The 23,210-nt window shown below is 49.2% G+C and overlaps 1 protein-coding gene and 1 long non-coding RNA gene across 2 annotated transcripts in view; one reads left to right on the top strand and one right to left on the bottom strand.

The window, feature by feature from the left end:
- CHST8 (carbohydrate sulfotransferase 8) overlaps positions 1-3,636 on the bottom strand; it is a 121,215-nt gene extending 117,579 nt beyond the window's left edge. Inside the window, exon 1 of the mRNA XM_079908779.1 lies at positions 3,526-3,636. The gene's annotated coding sequence lies outside the window, so the exon portion shown is untranslated. The remainder of the gene's footprint in view (positions 1-3,525) is intronic.
- A 380-nt stretch (positions 3,637-4,016) lies between these two features.
- On the top strand, positions 4,017-6,965 carry LOC307179526. Its single transcript, XR_013825419.1, has 3 exons — positions 4,017-4,102; positions 5,019-5,133; positions 6,624-6,965. It is a non-coding gene; the product is annotated as an uncharacterized lncRNA (long non-coding RNA).
- Positions 6,966-23,210: the final 16,245 nt, after the last annotated feature.

Here is a 23,210-nt window from a genome sequence, read left to right as displayed (position 1 = left end):
CCGTCACCAGTAGCAAGGAGCACTGATTTCCCAGAAATGCACAGCCTTCAAGGTGGGGAGTGGGAATGCTGAGGCCCAGGCCCGTTGCCTGCAGACACTCTCTGACTTCCCCAAAGGTGGGTTTCGAGATGGAATTTTGCTTCTTGATGTCAGCCTACCTGGTCACACGCAGGCTTCCCCCATTTTGCCAGTGGCCAAGGCTGCATCTGTGGCCAGCAGGTGCAGGTTAGAGCACCAGATCACAAATGACAGGTAGTTTTGTACAGGGTAAAAGTTACAACTTTTTCCCATGACCAATTTGTAAGTCTCATGTTCTGCCACAGTGATTTACCGACCACAGGGTCACACATCCTCCAGCCGGAAAGAAATGAGACAGCATCTCCGGCGTCCTCTGCCACCTGAGCTAATGTGGCTCTGCCCGCTGGCTGTCTGAGCCCAGGGGTTTCCTCTGCCTTTGGGCAGCCTTTTCCCAGGAGGGAGGGAACACAGCTGCTCTGGAGTCGGACGAGCCTTGGCAGTGGCTCCAGAGACAGTGCCAGGGAGCCTACTGTCACCCCGCAGTCGCCGCACAGGCCACCTGCTCCCAACAAATGTCCGGAGGCTCCCAGACACCGTGGCCGCATATACGTCCAGACAACCATCCTTGATAGCTTTTCTATTTCTCGCTGTCCCGTGTCAGAGCCACATTGATCTCCTTGGGCCAGCACTACATAAATCTCCTGTTTATAACTCATTACCTTCTGATTAGCTGAAAGGCTGGGTACTTAGTTCACAGTGTTTACTAACTCGAATCACCATAGTTATTCATGAAGGAGCTGCCATCGTCCTTTGTCCACCTTCCTGCCCATACACTCCCTCCCTGATCCGTATTTCTCCAATGTGGCTGCCACACACGGATAAATCAGGGAGGTGTGGCAGATGCAGCTAAGACAGGTGCCTGAGACTCCAGACCAGGCAGCAGGCAGGAGATGGGGAACCACACCTTCCCCCACCAGCCCCCAAAAGACTCCCGTGCCCACCGCGGGTGCCTTTAACCACATGCATCAGCTAGCGATGCTAAAAGCTCCCACCTCTTCGATTGGCAAAACCACAAAAAGCCTATCAGGCCACCGGTGGCAGAAACCAGGTGAAGCGCAGAGAAGCAGCCTGTGAGACGTTTCCGATAAGGAGAATCTGACGTTCCTCCTTTTGAAGGTGAATTCTGAGATGAGCCCACCAGACACGTCCTCCCAAGAACCACACAGCACAAAAAGTAGTTACCGAACTTTCCCAGACTTATTAGCTTACACAAACAGAGATTTGAATAAATGTTTAAAAAAGGAAATTCCCCTGATACGCTGTAATCAGTAAATGTTCATTACGGAAACACAGCAAATATGCATGAAATTTCCCAAGTGGTATTCTGGCTACAAGATGAAAAAGGCATCTCAAACAGCAGGCTGAGTTACAAAGCCCCCTCCTCCGGTCACAGTTCAGGAAAGCTCAAGCCCAGGAGGTCAGGTGAGGCTGCTCCTCTCCCAGCCGGAACCAGGGAAAATCAGAAAATGCTCCTTCGGCCACTCAGGCGATTTGGAAGTGAGCCCCCGCACGGGTTGATGGATGTGTCTCTATAAATAATTAATCCTTGACCTTGCTTTAAGAGAGCCTTGACTTTTAAATTTGGGGTCTTTTAAAAAATCAATACTGGGGGGAACATAAATCACTCTTGTGGAGTCTGATTCCAGGTAAATAAATAAGCTATGCCTTCCCTCTGTCCCAGGCAACGGATGGGGTCAGACTTTGAGGGGTTTTTCTTTTCTATTTAACTGCTATTGGATTATCGATCATCCTATGAGACTCAGTTCTCTTCAGGGTCTGAATTTTATCCCTCCTTTGGGTCACTTCACAGAGGCAAGTCTGATGAAGTCTTCAGAATGTGCTTCCACACCCGCCAAGGGCTTCCCAGAACCCGTCCTGCCATATGTAGTGGGCTGTCTGGATTAAAACAAGGTCTCCTCCAGGGACCAGAGTGTCAACCCCTTCTGGTGGCCTATCTGCCTTGCCTTTGGGACAGGGGCAGAGGGTGGGCAGGAGAGGCTATGACAGTTGGGAAATTTTAAAGAGGGCTCTGCCACTCTTGCCCCAGAGGCTGCATTGTTTTAGGGCAGGACTTAGGAAAAGTTCTCCACCCCATGAGCAAGGGTCAAGGTGAACACAGATGTGAGAGGTTAGCTAAAGAAAGTGGGCTTAGTAGTGCAGCTGGTAAGCAGCCCAGGGATGGGGAAGCAGCTATTCTGCCCCTTACGCCTCTGCAACCGCCGCCCCCCACCCCCACCCCCACCCCCCCGCCGCCACACACACACACACACACACACACACACACACACACACACACACGTCCCTTCACTCACAGGCCTCTCCTTCAGGCTCCGCTGCCAGGCCAGATCTCCGCCAGATACAGAGGGCCCAACCCGTTCTCCTTAGCATAGCCAATCACGGCTCAGCCTACAGGTGGGAGGGGGCCCAAAGATCCGGGGTCCACCGCAATATCGGAGACGGCTAAGGGACAGAGAGTCCCAGGGTTGGCCCCTACTTTTCGTCTAGGACAGACAGCCGGGCAGCGAGTGCCCACAGCCGAGGGCGCTGCATAGTTGCCGCGCCAGCTCCACGTCGGGGTCGCGGGGCCTGGAGCCCAGACCTACCGCAAAGTTAGGGGAAGGGAGAGAGGTCACTTCCGACACAAGCGCCAGCACTGGCACAACTAAATCCCGCGAATGCGCCTTCGCCCGGCCGGGGAGGCCTCGGGCGAGGCTGGTGTGCAGAACGAGAAGCCAGCAGCTGAAGCTGCAGCCGCCGCCAGAGCTCGGCTGGGTCCCGCGGCAAAGCGGATCCTTTCACCGCCCACTCCTGGGCTCCTGCACTACTAGACACACGTACGCACACACCTTCACACGATCACTGACGCACACACACTCTCCTCGAGTACAAAACAGGCTGGTGCCCCGGAGAGTCGTGGGGTGAGGATGCGCGCGACGGAACCCGTAGGCACCTTCCGCCGTTCCGTAGGAAGCCAAGAAGGCAGCCTCTAACTCCTTCCTCGCCCCTGCCCGCCACAACCGGTCCCCGAGTCCCAGTCCCCAGCGCGCGGGAAAGCTCTGGGCGCCCCGGGGCTCCAGCCCGGCTCTCTCCGGGCCCGACGCTGCCTCCCCGCGCCCAGCATCCAGGGCGAAGAAGAGGAGCGGAGGATCCGCAGGGACCGAGGGAGCCCTCGGGGTGGCAGTTCACAGACGCGCGGCAACGACTAAAATCCAAGGAGCAAAAGTCTAATTAAAGTTCCCGCTACTGGAGCCAGTCCCCAAAGTGCGGCCAGACCGGAACCCCGCGCGCTCTATCTCCGCCCGCGGCTTGGGACTCTTACCGGCGTCGGTTCTCGGGTATGCGGCTCAGTGCAGTCCCGGGCCCTCCCGGGACCCTTCGTGGCGCCGCTCCCGGCGGGAGCCGGCACAGGGCGGGGACAGGGGTGGGGCGGGGGCGCAGCGCACCTACCTGGCGCAGCCGGCGCTGGCGGGGCCTCGGGTGCCACCAGCCCGGGCGCGGTCCTCCACGGCGAATCCTCCGTTCCGGTGTGCCCGGGCTGCAGGGAGGACCCCCGCCCCAGCTCGGGCCTGGTGCCTCCTCCTGCTCGGAGCGGAGCCCCGTGCGGTGGGTGAGGCGAGAGGCGTGGGGCCGGCCACCGGAGCGCGCAGCAGAGGGAGAGGGCGCGGCGGCGTGTTCCTCCTCGGTCCCCGGCTCCGGTCCGTCCCCCTCCCGCCGCCGTCGTCGTTGTCGTCTTCTTCTCCTCTTCTCACTGTACCGCCGGATCCTACTCTCGCGCTGGGAAGGCTCCCAGCGAAGTGTGAGCGGAGCCTCCGGCGAGGCTGGAAATAGCGCCGCGCCCGCCCGGCGCCCCGCCCCCGGCCTGGGCCCCGCCCCGGGCCCCGCCCCGCGGTGGTGGAAGCGGCGGCGGTGGCGGGGTCGGGAGGGGATCACTCCTGCGATCGACTTGTCCCTCCAGGGAGCTCACGGGCTCCGCGCCCCCGCGCGCTCTGCGACTCCGGCGGCCCCAGGAACCGCGCGCTGGGAGGTAAACGCCGCTGGGCGCGGTCCGGCGGCCGCCGGGGTGGGGGTGGGGATGCCCGGCGTGGCGCCGGTCTCCCGGGTTCCCTGAGAGCCGGACTCCCGGCTGCCACTTGGCTCCAGACCGCGGCCAGAGTGCTGCCACTGCCTCGGGGGGTCGCACGCCGGCGCCGACCCCGGGAAAGGACTAGGTGTTACCAGAGTGGGCCGTGACCACAGCTGGGCAGGAGGGCGCGCCTAGGACCCGACTCTGCGGGGGCGCGGGGCTGGGGAAACGCATTGGATAGAGTCGAGGAAGACTGTGAAAGGTCCCTGGGCTACAGCCTCGGTGGAATTCGGTCAAGGTCTTGGGCAGCCTCGAGCCCCCGTGTCCCCACCTATCCCCGCATTCCTAGGGCTCTGGATTCTGCTGAAAGCACCCCATGACTCAGGCTCTCCCTTGAGGGCTACCTCCTTGAAGTCCCTGTTGCGTCATGGACCTGAGAGCTGGGAGGGGTCCTGAACGAGGTCCACCTGGGTCAACCAACCCCTCTGCATACATCCCCCCAAGAGGAGAGTGGGCACGTGACAGATCCGTAGCCACACAAAGCCAGGGCAGAGCAGGGACGTGAAGGGAGTCGGTGGGGGGCTCTGATATTATGGTCCTTGTTCTTCCAGAGAAGAGGCAGCCCCCACCTGCAGGGGCCCGGCAGGTGCCAGGAAGGAAGGCAGGCTGGCTTCTCACAGGAGCTACACGAAACTGCTAATCGGTCACCTCTTAGTCTTGAAGGGACACCCAGTATTTTCAAAAACCTGTAGAGAAACCTTTAGTAAAATAAAGTGAAGGATGTTCACCCTCCTCTCATTTTATCGGCTGATAAACTATCATGATCTCCCTTAGTTTCTGCAACAACTAAGTAGGCATTATTATTCCTGTTTTATAGAGGAGGAAACTGAGGTACAAGGTTACCCCCCAGCATACAAGTCACAAGCCACCAGGTTGCTGGATTCCACACATCTGGAGGATGGCAGAGCCAGGATTGGGCTGCTGATTCCAAGGTAGAATGGGTTCGGTGCTGGGGTTCCCTCTCCCAGACCAGGGCCCTAGGCCCAGCCATGCTCCACTGGCTGCATGTTACTTGTGTGCATATGAGGGAGGGGGATGTGTATGGCTGAAATCTACCTGCTCCACCTCAGTCAGGTGCAGATTGGACAAACTGAATGTAAGGGACAAGGACTCAAGTGTTAGGGAGAGCAGGACAGTGGCGTCCTTATCCATCCCATGACCCAAAGCTGTCAGAGTTGAGAGGGAGGAAAGGAGGTGGCAAACAAGGGGTAGGGCTTGGTGGTGAAGTGGGCAGAAATCTACTTTCCTGAGGAGCCCGGAGTTCCCTGCCCCTCTACCTGCCCCTGTGCCCCCTCGTCCCTACACCTCCAGCCCCCTCTCACCACCTGGGGTCCTGGCTGCTGGTTGGCTGGGCTGCTGGGCTGGTTGCTGAAGCCTGGTGGTCAAGGGAACCTCTTCAGTACCATGCACACTCACTCGGGCAAACACACACACACACACACACACACACACACACACACTCACTCACTCACTGGACAGTGGGAAAAGGATGAGGAGAGGAGTTCCGATTCCCTGACCCCAGCCCTACAGTCAGGAGGAGGCTCTGGACCACAGGTGCCTCCACAGGATGAGTCTATACAAGCTCTGCTTCCACAGGACGTGTCTACACAGGCTTTAACCCGGGCAGGCTAACGGTGAGTGTGGCTGGCCAGGCTGTCTCAGCTGCCCTGTGCATCTGTGTGCAGTGATCCTACTGGGAAGGACGGTTATTCCATTAGCTTTTCCAACTGTACTTATTAGCACTTATTTGCATCTAATATTCAGGCAGACCGACTAGGAATCAGAAATACTGCATTCCTTTGACATATGCTACATGTTCAGTTTTGCACTCAGACTTCCTTCTTGTTTCGAGAGGCCCTCAGGGCAATCCCCAAAGGGGGCCTGAGGTCCCTGGCACCAATGTACACTGAGATTTCCTCCTCGGGATTTGTCCAGGGCTGTGTGCCCTTTTTTGAAAGTCAGGCTCAGCCTCTGCAGCAAGGAAGGCGGAGAAACACTGCAAATCCCAGGCAGGAAGCCCTGTGCTCGCTTACGATTCTTGATATGTGTGTCTCCACTGAAAGATTAGTGGCAAACTGTTCCCTTTGCATCCCAACTAGGGTAAAAAGACATTCGCACTGGATGGCCCCCTGAGTCCACCTCCCAGGCCCCAGGAGAGGTAACAGGGGTTCAGAAGGCATTCTGTTACGGCCAAAGGGGTGGGTGCAGGAGGGGGCCTGGCCAGGCTTGGCGGAGGGCAGCAGGCAAACCACCCCTCCCCTGCTGGGCCCCGGACCATTCCCTGGAGCAGCGGAGATTCTTGCTGCCTTGGGGCGGGGAAGTGAGACAGCACAGCAGGGAAAGCACCTTGTGTTTGATGAAGGGCATGGAAACCGGGTAGCAGAGCTGACTCCTAAGTTCTAAACCTTCCATTCTGTTGCAGTGAGAAGCACCAGGACGCTGTTCTTGGAGGGGGATGGAAGTCATCTGGAGTGGCAGGTCTGGGAGCATCTGTCTCCCTGATCCCACGGGAGAGAGAAGAGAATGATGGTATGGACCAGGGGGTCTGTCTCAGGTCTCCAAGGGCCGGCTGGCTGGTCTTGAGCGAATCTCCTAGCCCTCCCCATCCTGTTTCTTCACTTGCAAAATGGGAACAGTCGACTCCGCCCCGCTAGGGCAGCAGGGATTCTAGGGCAGCAGGGATTCGCAGAAGAGATGAAGGGTGTGAAAACATTTTGAAAAGTGGAGTCCGGGGCCGGCCCGCTCTGAAATCACACTTAGATCAACCACCTCAGGGCTTAGGTGTCCAGCATCTGGCCCTATACTGGCCTCTAAAATATCATGAGAGTCTCTTCACCACATCAGGACATGCTGATCTGAGCACCATTCAGATGGAGGACTCTTCCCCGGGGGCCTAGCTGCTTCCCAGCTGCTTCTGCTGTGGTCCTGCTGTGGGCTGGTGGCCAAGCCTTTCCTCCTTATTTGAATAGTGAGGGGAGTGCAGCCCAGGTTCTTGAGGCTCCTCCAGGCCTGAGCTGTGATTCCATGATTCCTAAAATTTCCTCACCTGGAAAGGAGGCTCAGAGGTTCCCTTGGCCCCCTGGGATCTTATCAGATGAATGTCCCTTCCCTGCTCCTTTCCACCACTCGCCATGACCTTTCTCCTTTTCTGTCCACCCTTGGGTTTCTGAGGAGCTGGAGGGAATACATCGCTTTGCTTCCTTCTGTGTTGAGTTGCCTGAAATTCCCTGAATGTCAGCATGCCTGTGTGAAAGTTGGCTGCATTAGCAATGCTGCTGGGGTTCCAGGCACCCACGTGTACCAGATACCTGTTATAATTTCTCAAATTCCACCATCGTAAGAACAGTTCCTTTTTAAAGAGCAGGTTTCTGGGGACACCAGTGTCCATCCTTAACACGACGAGAGCTGGGGAACAGATAGGGTTTCCTGGGTAGCACATAGTAGAAACTGACTGTGGTTAACTTGAGTAAAAAGGGAGGCCTTCTTGAAAGGACACTGGGGATCTCAGAGCAGAGAGGGAGCCTAGCGTCAGCAACCAGGGCAGAGGGCTAGAGGACCCTTGGGGTTTACAGGAAGGGATACCCTGCTTCCAATCTAAGATCCACAGGTCTGCAGATGGCCTTTTGTTGACTCCAAAGTCCAAGAAGCAGCCGGATAGATTTAAGTCCAAGTCCAGCCTATCCACGCAAACTGGGCTCAGAGCCAGCCTGGTTTCTCTGTTGAGTCTTGCCGATATCAAGTTCATTTTGGTGCTTCTTAATTAAAAAGCAAAACAAACAAACAAACAAAGACAAACCACAAAACACTATTGAGCTAGTCGGCTGCAGGTCACTCCTTCAGTTCCCACGAATCCTTAGGCCCCATCATCCTCTGGCCGTCTGCCTATGGGGAGAGGACACTAAGGTGGGGCTTAACTGCAGGAGGGGGTCCAATAGACCCTGAACATAAGTGGTAGAGATTTTTCTCTTTACTTTGCGGTAAAGAGTTTACAATTCTAGACTATTTATACGTCACAACTCAGTACATGCTATCTCATTTGGACCAAATGAATTCAGCATTCACGTCATGCGGGGCTGGGCTGAAGTTTACTTTTTCACTGTCAGTCAAAGACAGTGGAAATCGGCTGGTAGGGGGCACGTCTTCCCTACCTGGAGCATAAATGAGTTTGGACTTCTCTTGCCACTGTAGTGTTCCTGTGCGTCTGTCTGCATCCAGGTACAGATGAGCTCATCATGAAGAGCTCTCCCTAGTCAATCAAGTTCACCTGGCTGACCTTCTTTTCAGGCTATGTCTTGTTAGTCGTTAACTGAGATGACTATTAAAATGAGGAAATTACTGTATGACATAAATAAATAGTACTTCTTTTTAAACACTCCCTAATTGGGAGAGCTTGCTGATCCTCTAGGACTCCTTCTGGCTTAGCCCGGATTGGCACGGCTTAGCTTCTCATGTGTCTGCCGGTCCCTGCCCAGAGTAGAGTGGCTGTAGGTTACTCAGCTTCATCCAGGGCTCCATGGGGTCTGAGAGAGGCAGTGGGGTCTCTGAGGGTAGAATTTCCTCTCTAGCATCATCAGCCCATATGCCTTTACCAAGGGGCATAAATCACTTCATCTCTTTCCATTATGTGGTAAGAAAATGGGGCTTAAGTATCTTCTGAGTTCCTGAGATAGATAAAAGCGTTTTTTAAAAATGCAAACTTGAATGCTATTCTAAATGTAATGCTTAGTATTAAGAATCATGTTTGGAGATTTTTGAAAAGAAAGGATTGCTTTGAGCTGAACAAAATACTTCCATAGGGACACTCCAGAAACATTTATCGGGTGCCATTGGGAGCATGCCATGGGGTAAGGAGATATACCCTGAGACTTCCCTGTTGGGGGAGGTTTATCATCATATGAGCTTAGAAATGTGACACAAAGATAGAGGACACACAAGTGGCAATTTCTTAGCCAGGCTAGAAAAAGCGCATTCTGGAGGAGCCCCAGGTCTGTGCCCACAGAGCTGCAAAGCAAGACGGTCACTAAGCTCAGTTGCGATGTGTGCTTTCCTGAAGACAGATACTGTAAGAATCTCCCAGATGCAGTGGGTTAGTCTCAAGGTTCTCTCAGACCCTTTTAGCAAAGGCGAGTTGTGCCATAAACCACGTGGGCGGCCACGGCAGAGATGATAAAGCCGTGGCAGGTACTGCCCTTCTTCTCCAGGCGATCCTGAGCAAGTGGCATTTCCACGGTGTGCCGGGGGCCCACACAGCGCCTGGCAGCGTGCATCTCTCCACCGGGACTGAAAACAAAAGCCAGTCCGGTTGCATGATGCATCCAAGGAAACAGATCAGGAGAAGCCCATCAATCAGGCAGCATGTGCCCCCAAGAGGGACATCCAAGGGCAGCAGATCAGGAATGCCTGTCCCTGGTCCAACACCCAAACCGGGTCCCTAACCTGCAGCCTCTGCTACCCACTCCTCTGTGGGAAGATGCCTCCACAGGAAACACCCGAGTTTACCTTGGAGGGAAGCACCTGAACCCTTCTCCTGCAGGTTCCCCGTGAAGGAGAAACCGGAAAATCCTGAGAAGGTTTAGTTCCTCAGACCCTCCAAAGGTTTTCCAAGCTGGAAGCAGGTCGTGCTGACACTTAACTGTCAGCCCCTCCTATTCCATGCCCAGCACATCTCTGAGAGCCAGCCAGCCGCCCAGGAAACTCCCCTCCCCACTTTGCGAAGCCATCCCCCAGTGCAGAAAATGTGCCAGGGTCACCAGGCTTTGGAAGGAGATGACACCACCTGGGAAGGTTTGTGGGGGAAGGGACATCTCCGGCTTCCCAGGATTCCTGGGTGCAGGAGCGTTCTGCAGGGAAATCCTTTTGCATACCTGGAGAAACTAAACCCTGTCATTGAAAATAGAAGGCCGTTGCGACAGAAACTGAGATAAGCAACTGCCGGTTCGTTGCTGAGTTCTCCCTGAGCCGAGGAAACTTCATCCTGCAAGCAGAGCCTGAGATGCTCTGGAGTTCAAAGCACTGCCCAGTGGCGTCCTGTCAGTAGCTATGGAAACAGTGAGCCCGCTGCCTCCCTGTCAGCTTTTGTGCCAGAGACATCTTGCTGTCAGTAGGGTTTCAAGTTAGCTTTAAAAAAAACAAGACAACCCAAATCGCCTCTTTTGACACCACGTGAAGGGCCCTGTGGCATGGAGGCAGCCCTGCAGGTCCCAGCACGGAGCCTGTCACGCTCTGTCCCCCATCCCTGTCCTCAGACAGAGCTTCCTGGATGCCTTGGGCTCAAATGAGTCCACCTTTTGTGCCTGTTCCAGCCCTGGTGGCTTGTCCCAAGATTCGGGGGCGGGGTGCAGGGCATGAACCAGGCTCAGCCCTGTTTAGAGGTGTGCTGAGATGATGCACCAGCTGGAGGTAAGCCCGTGAGTGAAGCCCAGCCCCTTCTATGGTTCTGGCCACCTGCCTTTAGGCACAGACTGTCCTGCCCCACCTTCATGGACGGACTGCTAGGGACAGGATGGGGGAAGCAAAGGGAAGAGCAGCTCACAGTAAAGGAGGAAGACAGATGTATGGAGTAGAATGCAAGGCAGATTATGATGGAGCCATGACAGAGGTGGCTGAGTCACCTTCCCCGGGGGGATCAGGAAGGGCTTAACGGAGGAGGTAGCATTTGACCTGACCTAATCTCACCTGGCCTGTTCTCACTCCTAAGACTCACAGCGGGGCTTCCCTGGTGGTGCGGTGGATAAGAATCTGCCTGCCAAGACAGGGGACACAGGTTCGATCCCTGGTCCGAGAAGATCCCACATGCTGTGGAGCAACTAAGCCCGTGCGCCACAACTACTGAGCCTGCGCTCTAGAGCCCGTGCGCCACAACTACTGAAGCCCATGCGCCGCAACTACTGAAGCCCGTGCACCTAGAGCCCGTGCTCCACAACAAGAGAAGCCACCGCAATGAGAAGCCCACTCCCCACAACTAGAGAAAGCCCGTGCAGCAACGAAGACCCAACGCAGGCAAAAAAAAAAAAAAAAAAAAAAAAAAAGACAACGGCCACAGAGAACCAAGGGGACAATAATTCAACATATATTTGGTTAAACATCAAGAATACTTCGGCACCTACAGATAAAAGACTCTCACTTCCACGCCCAGAAAAAGGGTAGACTCTACAATTAGAAGGTAGGATTGCTGAATTCTGGAAAACAAATGTAGCATTTAGGAATGACACTGTCTAGGGGAAGCAATCAATCAGGGCCTTTTGAGGGAGTAAAGAGGTTGTAGACAAGGAAAGACAAACATTTTATTTGTGTGGAATAAAAGATGCTCATCAAAGCTATTAAAAATATTAAGCCAACATCATCCCATTTTTGAACATCATAAGCAGGTTATACGACATGAGAAATGTTTGGAACAGGCAAAGCTGCTGGAACACAGCTTAGTCTCTGTCTTGGGTTATGGTCCCCCAAAAGCAGACCCAAGACAAGCGTTTGGGTTCAGGTAGTTTATTTGAGAGTGACCTCAGGAAGCTCAAGGCAGGCTAACAAGTTTTGATGGTTCCAGGGAAAGCTCTAGAGAGAGAAAAGAGATGCAGGAGCTTAAGGTTGGAAACATCTCCTGGGCTGAACTCAGATGGGCTGAGGGGATCCATAGAGTTTGTTACAATGTCATTATGAGCACAAGACACTCTACACAAATTAATGCTTACATAGCTTTTCTCCTCTGGTTCGGTCGTGATGAAGCGTGCCTTGGTTGTGTTAGGGAGCCAAGGTTAAAAGTTCTCTCTGTGGCATTTTGGAGAATATGGCAGCAGTGCTGGTGGTATAATTTTGAATCCCCTAATAAAACCAGACAGACCTACTAGGTCGCCAGACCTAAAACCCGCGGGAAACCTTCTCAGTAAAACTAGTGGGCAATGGGAATTCCCTGGCAGTCCAGCGGTTAGGACTCCATGCTTCCACTGCCGTGGGCCTCGGTTTGATCCCTGGTCAGGGAACTAAGATCCCACAAGCCACGCAGTGCAACCAAAAAACAAACAAATGAACAAACAAAAAAAGTGGTGGGGGCTTCCCTGGTGGTGCAGCGGTTGAGAGTCCGCCTGCCGATGCAGGGGACGTGGGTTCGTGCCCCGGTCCGGGAAGATCCCACATGCCGCAGAGTGGCTGGGCCCGTGAGCCATGGCCGCTGAGCCTGCGCGTCTGGAGCCTGTGCTCCGCAACAGAAGAGGCCACAACAGTGAGAGTTCTGCGTACCGCAAAAAAAAAAAAAAGTGGTGGGCAACGTATCCCTCCAAACATCAGAAGACCAGCAAAGGGAAGAAACAGGGTGCTTGTCATGTCTGAGAACATGAGCACCCCCCAGATAGCCAGTAGGTATTCGCTGGGAAGCATAGAGATCCCGTTTTAGAACAGTAGCTGAAGCTGGGAGCGTTTTGCCCCCTCCAACAGCATGTAAGTGCAAAAGGCATCAGGTAAGATGATGTAAAGGGGATGGAGCATCCTGAAACTGACCAGCCAGGTCTTCCTTTCAGGAGGAGACACTGCTGAAAGAGGAATCAGAACTGAACCGAGAAGGGATAAAAGAGGGGAAGGAAACAGAAGATCCAGATAAAAGTGGAGACGTGTTTATAAGAGCCAGACGTTGGAAATCGAACCGCCAGACCTTTTAACTGCGTGAAACGAAACAGGGAGCTTTGTGAAGTTAGAAAAGCTACCTTGAACTAAACTTCCTCCTGAAAGTTCAGGAAAATTAATTTCCTCTTTACAGAAATGAGCACAGGAAAAGGATCAAGGTCATACCCCACACAAAGTAAAAAAAAAAAAGAGAGAGAGAGAGAGAGAATAGGGAGTAGAATACCATCTCCACGGACACTGAAAAGCATAAAGAAAGACATGCTTACAAACAAATAAGAAGCTATAACCTACTATTTCCAAAGATGAAAGCCATAAGAAATTAAGGAAGTGGTATAACAACATAAATCAGAAATTTAAAAACTCAGAAATGAAATGACAAATTCAGGAAAAAATTTGGTTTAAAAGAAAAAATATTTCAGAAATTAAGACTAGACTGGAAAGAATACATGAGTGAATAAACATGACAGATATTGCACTAGAAGCAATAGGAGATGGGAAAAAAATATTAAAACTCCATAAGAAATGAACATGATACAAAGAATTCAAGAGAAAGTGACAAATGTTGAAGCTAGGTAAAGATGACTTAACATGCAGAGAATAGGAGTCCCTGAAGAAAAACCAAAAGTAGGGCTTGGAACAAATGTTAAAAGCTGTAATTCAAGGAAAACTGTCATAAACAAGAAAGGGTTGAAACGGCATATTGAAGGGTCACACCATGTTCCTGAGAATACTGACCCAGAATGACCAACTTTAGGGTATAATTTTAGTAAAAATAATGAGACTTAAAAAAAAATTCCTTTGGGTAAGCAAAAGTAGCCTATGATTTGATAGAAAACTGGATTATCACCAGCTTTTTGACTGTAACACTTGTGTCACAAGAAAATAGAGTACCATACCGAAGATACTCAAGGAAATAAAATGTGAACCAAGAATCTAGGAAAACTGACTTTCAAGTATAAAGGGTACAAACTCTTACCAATATGCAAAAATTCAGGAAATATTGAGCCCTTCCTGAGGAATCTACCAGAGAACCAAAGTGACTAGAGAAACATGAACATAAAGAGATGAACACGAGCTCTAAATATTTGGTTGTTTATGGAATTAAGAATAATTGAAGATTAAAAAGGAAAGGGTATAGTGTGTAATGGCTATACTTTCTGACAATATTGAAATAGTACAGCTCTTTATTAATGGAGGAATAAGAAAATGAGGAAAGCATATGGAAAAAATTTTTTTAAGTATAATACTTTTATTGTACCTAGGTTTAATAGAAGTCAAATAAGATCTTGTTATATCTGTTCCAATTTTGTCAGCAAGAAAAATAACTTGGTATGATAAAATTCTTTTATTTTATTTTTTAACTGAAGTATAGTTAATTTACAATGTTGTGTTAGTTTCAAGTGTACAACGAAGTGATCCAGTTATACATATATATGTATATATGTATATATACATTCTTTTTAGATCCTTCTCCATTATAGGTTATTACAAGATATTGCATATAGTTCCCTGTGCTATACAGTAGGTCCTTGTTTTTTACCTATTTTATATACAGTAGTGTGTATATGTTAATCCCAAACTCCTGATTTATCCCTCGCCCCCCGCTTCCCCTTTGGTAACCATAAGATTGTTTTCTATGTCTGTGAGTCTATTTCTGTTTTGTAAATGAGTTCATTTGTATCATTTTCTTAGACTCCACATATAAGTGATATCATATGGTATTTGTCTTTGTCTGACTTACTTCAGTTAATACAATAATCTCTAGGTCCATCCATGTTGCTGCAAATGGCATTATTTCATTCTTTTTTAAGGCCGAGTAATATTCCATTGTATATGTATCTATAGCATGTCTTCTTTATCCACTCATCTGTTGATGGACATTTAGGTTGCTTCCATGTCTTGGCTATTGTAAATAGTGCTGCTATGAACATTGGGGTGCATGCATCTTTTCGAATTAGAGTTTTCTCCAAGTATATGCCCAGGAGTGGGATTGCAGGATCATATGGTAGCTCTATTTTTAGTTTTTTTTAAGGAACCTCCACACTGTTCTCCATAATGGCTGCACCAATTTACATTCCCACCAACAGTGTAGGAGGGTTCCTTTTTCGCCACACCCTCTCCAGCATTTATTAGTTGTAGACTTTTTAATGATGGCTATTCTGACTGGTGTGAGGTGATACCTCATTGTATCATTAGCTTTTTTTTTTTTTTTTGCGGTACGCAGGCCTCTCACTGTTGTGGCTTCTTCCGTTGCGGAGCACAGGCTCCGGACGCGCAGGCTCAGCGGCCATGGCTCACGGGCCCAGCCGCTCTGCAGCATGTGGGATCTTCCCAGATCGGGGCATGAACCCGTGTCCCCTGCATTGGCAGGTGGACTCTCAACCACTGCGCCACCAGGGATGCCCATTAACTATTTTTAATAATGATGTTGATTAAGGTAGTATTAGTGTTTTACACTGAAACTTTTGTGCGTATAATATGGGATAAAGTAAATAAGTGTTGGATATTCTAATTCTGTGATTCTTGTGTACTCTTGAGAAGTATGATTTTGGGTGAGAAAAAGGAATTCAGGTATAAGAAAGAAGAGTTTAAATAAACACTTGATACTTCTCAAATTGAATTGAAAGAATCAATACACACTCATGAGGCATTTTATCTTTTTTTAATTAATAGAATTAGTTTTAAAGAACTGCTTTAGGTTCACAGCATAACTGAGTGGCAAGTATAGAGGGTTCCCCTCCACCCACCCCCATCCCCCGAAACCGGCCTCCCCTACCATCAACATCCAGTGTCAGTGTGGTACCTTTATAACAGTCAGTCTACCAGCATTGACCAACCTCAACCGAAGTCCATTGTTTACATTAAGGTTCAGTCTTTGTGTTGTACGTTCGATGGATTTTGACAAATGCATAGTGGCATGTATCTATCATTAGAGTATCATACAGAATATTTTCACTTCCCTAAAAGTCCCCTGAGCTCCACCTATTCGTCCCTCCCTCCCTCCCTCCCTCCCTCCCTCCCCTGAACCCCTGGCAACCACGGATCTTTTTTACCATCTCCATGGTTTTGCCTTTTCCAGAATGTATTATAGTCAGAATCATACAGATGTAGCCTTTTCAAATTGGCTTCCCTCACTTAGCAATATGTGTTTAAGTTTCTTTCATGTCTCTTCGTGGCTTGATAGCTCATTCTTTTTATTTCTTTGTATATTTTGGACAACAATCTTTTATCAGATATGTATTTTACAATATTTTGTCCCAGTCTATGGTTTATCTTTTCATTTTCTTAACATTTTATTTTATTTTTTTAAAAAAGATAGCTAGCTAGATAGAATCCACTATGTACAGATAGCAAGGAGACTGGCAGTACTGAAAGATATGTCAAAAGGAGATGGAAACCATCTGTAAGAGGCTCTTGGTGGCCAAATATGGAACCATTTGTGCTTCAACAAAGTTTATAATTGTAATGAATTAAAACCCATCAAATGTATTGAAACCTTTAATTCATAAAGCTACTTAAAACATAGTCACCTTCAGAGGAGAAAGAACAAATTTATTCTCTCAAAAACTGGTAAATGAAGGAAAAGAATCAAACATTTATCCTGCCTTTAATATGTGAACTGTACCACTGGGTAGCCAAACAGTGTATGAGTGGAAGCATTTCTTTTTTTTTTTTAAATTAATTTAATTTATTTATTTTTGGCTGTGTTAAGTCTTTGTTGCTGCGCGTGGGCTTTCTCTAGTTGCGGTGAGTGGGGGATACTCTTTGTTGCAATGCGCAGGCTTCTCATTGCGGTGACTTCTCTTGTTGCGGAGCACGGGCTCTAGGCACACGGGCTTCAGTAGTTGTGACTCACAGGCTCAGTAGTTGTGGCTCGCGGGCTTTAGAGTGCAGGCTCAGTAGTTGTAGCGCACGGGTTTAGTTGCTCTGCGGCATGTGGGAGCTTCCCGGACTAGGGCTCGAACCCGTGTCCCCTGCATTGGGAGGCGGATTCTTAACCACTACGCCACCAGGAAAGACGAAGCATCTTTTTATAGAAGTACTCAAGTTAATATATGAAAGAGAAATGATAGAATATCAGCAGTTTAAAGCCCCTGTGAATGAACAGAGCTAGGTATTGTGCAGCAACAGCTGTTAAACTCACAAAAGGAGAGGCAAACAGATATTATGTGTCTCCGTATGAAAGAACACATCACCACCTGTGGTCTTGCCAAAAGGACTGAACCCGAGTCTGATCCAACCTCTGGATTCAGCTGCAAACTTTACCGGAAAATACAGAGGGACACCTTGAACTCCACCAAGGATATCAATCAGCAGAACCCAGACAGTGGGAAACTGGGTCAAAAGGCTCAGATTCTTCAACAGATAAATTATAAAGAACAGAAAGGGATGGACCGGGAAAGCTCTAGATTAAAAGAGACTCAAAAGGTAGATTGGATTTTGAAAAATAGCAAAACTACAGCACATGTCTAGGAAGGCACTCGGGTGATACAAGTGTCAAGAAAGACAAGAGACCAGATTCCTATCAGAGTCTGGCGAGGGGTCACTTCTGCAGGGAGGAAGGCAGTTAAGATTGAAAGCAGACACATGAGGGCGCAGCTGGGGATGTTGGTGAAGTTCTATTCCTTGCTCTGGGTGGTGGTTGTTATAATAACTCCTTAAGCTATACATTTGTTGGGCTTATTTTTTCCGTTTTATTTTACAATGAAAATACTTCTTTAAAAAATTCTTCCCATCCCTAGTTTCATCCTCATTCTCCACATGCCCCGAGGCAATGGTTGTGGCTGTGACTGATTTCCCAATATGATGCCTTAGGGCTCTGGCTCCAGAGTAAGGATGCCGAGTGTCTAATTAGAAGGACCCAACGACCCACCAGAATAAATGCTCCAGAAGGTCAGAGACTGTGCCTGCCGTGTTCACTGCTGCACCTGGCATGGAGTAGGTGCTCAATAAATATGCCTTGAATGAATGTATGACAGAAGCTGGACTCAGTGGTTTCACTTTGTTGGGGAGAAATGTATAGTGTACTCGGTCATATAAAAGATACTGCGACCCCACCACGAAAAGGCCCGTCTCCTCCCTGTTTCTGAGTCGGACATATCCACATCTCTGAGGTCATTTTCTGGCCCACCTTTGGACACCACCCGTTTCACCAACAGGGAGAACCTCCTTGGTGAACCACAACGATGAAGGATGCCTTGCTGCTTCTAGAGGACTGGCCAGGCCAGGGGTGGGGCTGGATCATCCCTTCACCTTCATTTTGAACAAGAGTTTGAACAAGAGAAGCTATGCCTTGGACCGGTCCCCACTTCCCCCTACCTGGAGAAGCATTTGCCACGGTGACTGCCATGGGAGAAGCAGAGATATCTGTGGGCTCTAGGGTTCAAGAGGGTTCATTCTGAAAACATCAGGGAAAGACAGCATGGGCTGACACTGGTGTGTGCAGGCCCTCTGCTGCTCTGCTTTCCATCCCTGCCCTTGTGGGTCCCCAAGAACATGGGGATTCCAGGTGCACCCACATACAAACATGAGGTACAACCTTGATCCTTGGAGACCCAAATTCAGGGCGTGTTTGGAAGGTAGCATCATTTAAAGTGACTTAGATGAAATTAGGTTTACGCGAAATCGCTGAGAATTATTTGCTTCCCTTAGCCCCCTTTATCCTAGTTTATACCCATTTAACAGCTGGGACAGCAGAAGCCAGAGGGTTAGTTATTACTCCAGTTGGAGAGGAGTAAGGGCTCTTGAGGGTGATGCCTCTGTTTTCCATAGATGGCCCCACTCATGACCGGTGCCTCCCAAACTTGACTTTGGAAAGGATGAGCAGGTGGTTCATGGGACTGGAGCCAGTTTCCTCTCATCTGGCATTTGTTTGCAGTTCTCTTCCCAGAGCGTGGATGCTACCTGCCCCTCCACATGCACCTCCACCCTGCTTCCCGAGAAATAAGTTCTAGAAATCTCGGGGATTCCAATTCCCTACAGTCAGATCTCTGGGCCACCTATTCCAGAGTCACTTGCTGTGACTCCTCCCAGTACAGGGAGCTGATAATTCCTTCCACGTCATCTTCCTAGGAAGTGTCAGGCACAGAGTGAGCAAGACATGCCCAGACCTCCCCTCACAGAGCTTATCGCCTGCCCAGCGGACATTCAAACGTCCGTTCCTTGCGATTTCCAGAGGTAGATAGAGTTTCCCTTGTTTAATAAAAAGCAGAAGAAAAAAGTGGGTTAAATCAAAGTTCTCTCAGGTAACCCTCTTCTCCACCAGTTAAGTACAGTAAACCTATTTTAAGAGCATCGCTCAGGAAGCATAAACTTTATTTCACTGCATCATATAATCCCCTGTAATAGAAAACCAGTGATGAGGATGCCAGCAGCAGGTGCAAAAGGCAGTTTTACATCAATAGAAAATTCAATTCTCATTAATCTCTTCACAGCCAACATAATTGAGTTTTCATGGGGACCACCGGGCTCAGCCCCAACCCCACCCCACTGTTCCCTTTGACGGGGGACTGTCTTGCCCACTGCTGTGCTGGAATTTGTCTGGAAACAAAGGGAAAAACAGTGCTGATACCATCTCGGGCAATGTGGGTTTGCAGCAGAATCTCTTTATTTCCATCACCGCGTTATTACTGACATCCAAGCCCTTGAGCGCAGTCTCAAAGGTCTTCCCTGGGTATGTAAATAGCATCTTGCTTTGTTATTTATTTCTTAGCTCTCCTCTTCCCTCCCCTGCCCCCAAGTTGTTTTCTGTCTTTTTTTTTTTTTTCTGAAGACATCACAGGGGTCACATCTCTCTCTTCTATCACAGCAGTCTTCACTTTTGCAGCATAAGAAGGAATTATGAGCCGGGTGAGTGCCGGTGTCCTACGCGCGGATGTATGTCTTGTCAGACTCCCCATCCTCCCAGGTTGAGGCCATAATTCATGCATGGGTGACAGCCAGTTTGAAAGCAATCACTGTGAAGCCACAAGAAAATGCACAGGATTCATAAACTCCCAATATTGCCTCCTCTGATCTATTTCCTTCATTGCTTCCTTCTCCCTATGTTAAACTGTGATCAGCCTTAGCATGGAGCAAAGTTGCATCAGCCTAATGTTTCACACCAGCTACGTTAATTAAAATGCTCCCTCTATGCTGGTTTCCAGTAGGCTCTCCTCCCAGCAAATGCGAGTGCACAGAAAAAGCCCAAATCAGACTTGTATTGGTTCTTCACGTCCACTGTGAGCAACAGGTGAAGCAGAGACGGGGCGGGGGGTGGGGGCACTGCCCAGGAGCCAAGGTCTGGCACAGAAAGAGGATGCTGCAACTTCAGAGTCCTCCTTGAAGAAGGGTTCCTGGTCCCTGTAATCAGAACAAGCAGCTTGCCAGGGTGAGTTGTCTCCCACCTTATTCGGAGTCTGGGGTCTGCTTTGGATGCCTCTGAAAACTGCGCCTAGTATTGCCAAAGATAGATCTAGGTTTCTACCTTGCCCACGTGAGGCGTTGGCACTGCCAGATGAGGCTGTGAGCATCGTCAGGTGTGGTTGGAGCAGTCCTGCCCATCCAGCAGCCCATCACCTGCATCACCACCAGATACCCGTTTGCCAGCTACCAAATCAGAGTCCCCAGCCAGGAATTCAGGGCTGGGCTTAAGCAGAAAATCGGACTCCATCTCCCGTTCACCATCATCCTTGGACCTTGGTGTCCCAGAAGCCACGGACACTAGCAATGCTTTCATGTCCATGCCAGTAAAGACGACTAGGGGCAGCAGAAAGCCCAGAGTAAGGCTTGGGAATGGGGTCCGGATAGACTCCTCACCACTAGGGCTCGGGCTCCTTGGTGGAGTCTGGGGTCAAAGGATCAAAGGGCTCTCTGCCCAGACTCCTCCTGTGCCGGTTTCCCTTGAGGACGTTGAGGGGTTCCTGTTTCCCTGGTCAAACACCCGTTTTTAAACACATTGACGGATGCATGGATAAAGAAGATGTGGTACATGTATACAAAAGAATATTACTCAGCCATAAAAAAGAACGAAATAATGCCATTCGCAGGACGGATGGGTCTGGAGATTGTCATACCGAATGAAGTAAGTCAGACAGAGAAAGACAAATATCATATGATATCACTTATATGTGGGATCTAAAAAAATGGTACAAATAAACGTATCTACAAAACAGAAATAGAGGCACAGATGTAGAAAACAAACTCTCGGTTATCAAGGGGGAAAGCAGGGTCGGGGTCGGGATAAATTGGGAGATCGAGATTGACATATACACACTACTATATATAAAATAGATAACTAATAAGCACCTACTGTATAGCACAGAGAACTCTACCCAATACTCTGCAATGACCTATATGGGAAAAGAGTCTTAAAAAGAGTGAATATATGTTTTAAAAAAAAGTTCTGTACTAATTATTTTTTAAAAGTTACAATAAACAGCATTGTGAGACAGCCATAAAAAAATTTAAAAAACCACACACCCCACTTCCCAAACTCCTCACGGGGACAGCCTCCATCCACCTGCTCCCCTCTCTGTCCCCCGAGGGCCGTCCCTCCTCCCTTGCCTGCTTGCTGCCTGCCTGTTCCTTGTTGCCCCTGCCGCTGTGGGTGCTGAGCTGGCTTCTCCTCTCTGGTCTCAAGATGTGGGCTCACCCTCTGGCCACCTCTTGCTCTTCTGCTGCTCTGATAGCTGGATAGGAAGGGTCGGAATGCGGTCTGAATGCCTCCCTGGAGACCCCGTGGGGAGTGAGTCACCGTCTCCCAGGCCTGCTTCCCGTTCTCATGCCACACCCTTGAGGTCCAGCTATCCCCACTAACCTAGAGATGTTCACTGAGGTCCCAGACTTTTATGGGGCTGAACTAACCAAGGTCAGAAAATGGAGGATGGGGGTGGGGAAGGCTTGACCACTTTCTGATGTTTTAGGTGTTACACTGAAGTGTGGGGCCATAGCCCTTTGAGGCCTGAAATCTTGAGTTCTTATGGATTACTATTTATGTGACATTCAATGACTAACAACAAAAATAAAAGGAAATCCCACAAGACCCCATCCCCACTTGGAAGTATAACTGAGGGTGTAGACATTCTTCTGGAGGGTGAGACAGGGAAGGCACAGGGGCTGCCCTTGGGGAGGATCATTAGCTTTGTCCTGCCACACTTGAACTTCTTTGGGAGAAAGCACAAACCTCCCCGTGCTACACAGGGCCCCAAAGTTTTAGGACTTAAACCTAATCTCAACAGAAGACCTGGTGTTGCTTATCACAGGGAACACCAGCAGACACTCCCACACAGGTCCTGTCCTCACCACCTCCCCTTTGATGACTTGTAAGGACCTAACTGGTCACCTATTCTGGGTCTCACATCCCTCTGGCCCACCCTCCACCACAGTCTGAGTCGTGCTTCTAAAATACAACCTGACCACACCAGTCTGATGTCTACCACTTGTCAAGTCAAATCCACAATCCCCACCCTGGGAGTTTAAGACCAACTTCTCCTTTCTTTACACCATTCTCTGGATGCGTCACTGCTTTCTTCCTGCCTACTCCCATTCACGCTGTTCTGCTGGAATGCCTCCCCTGCCACCCACTGCCACGCCTCAGTACGCACTTGTGCCTGCTACCGCCTCTCACCCAATATTGTTCTGAGAGTCTTAGCCTGTGCAATAAGTCAAGAAAAAAATATAGAGATGTATAATGATGCAAAAAATAGAAAAGAAGGTAATTACTTGAAAATTATATGCATTTCAAAAAAACAAATGGAAAACTGTTAGAACGTTGATATCAAAAAAAGAACTGAGATGCATAGTTTCCCTATATACAAATTGTAACTCGCTAAATATAATGAAAAAAAATCCCATTTACCATAGCAACAAAATATATAAAATATCCAGGGATAAACCAAAAGAAATATGCAATAACTGTACCCAAAAAAAAAAACTATAAAACTGTACTGTGAAATATAAAATAAGAGCTTAATAAATGAAGAACCATGTTATGGCATAGGAAGACTTGGTAATAAAAGTATTTCAATTCTCCCTAAATGAATCTATAAATGTAACTCCAATAAAAAATCCCAGCAGGATTTAGGGAGAAGAACATAATAAAATTCAGTTGGAAGATTTCCAAATGACCAAGATGAACTAAGAACTGTTCTTTAAAGCGGAACAATGAAATCTTTGGTTTACTGGCTATGGAACCAGAATATAAAGGGATGCTTCTTAAAAATAGAAATAGACAAAACAACAGAAGAGAAAAGAGGATTCCCCAAATGGATCCTTGCATATGTAGACGTCTGATATTACTGAGAACAAAAACGGATACTTACTGAGTAAGTATCCCATGTGCCAGGCCCTGTTCTAAGCCCTTTACATGTATTAATTCATTTAATCCTGACAACAGCTCTGGGAGGTTAGTTACTAT

The sequence above is a fragment of the Stenella coeruleoalba genome (genome assembly GCF_951394435.1).
Source record: "Stenella coeruleoalba genome assembly, chromosome: 20".
In the NCBI taxonomy this organism is placed as follows: Eukaryota; Metazoa; Chordata; class Mammalia; order Artiodactyla; family Delphinidae; genus Stenella; species Stenella coeruleoalba.
This window is presented reverse-complemented; position numbering and strand designations above follow the sequence as displayed.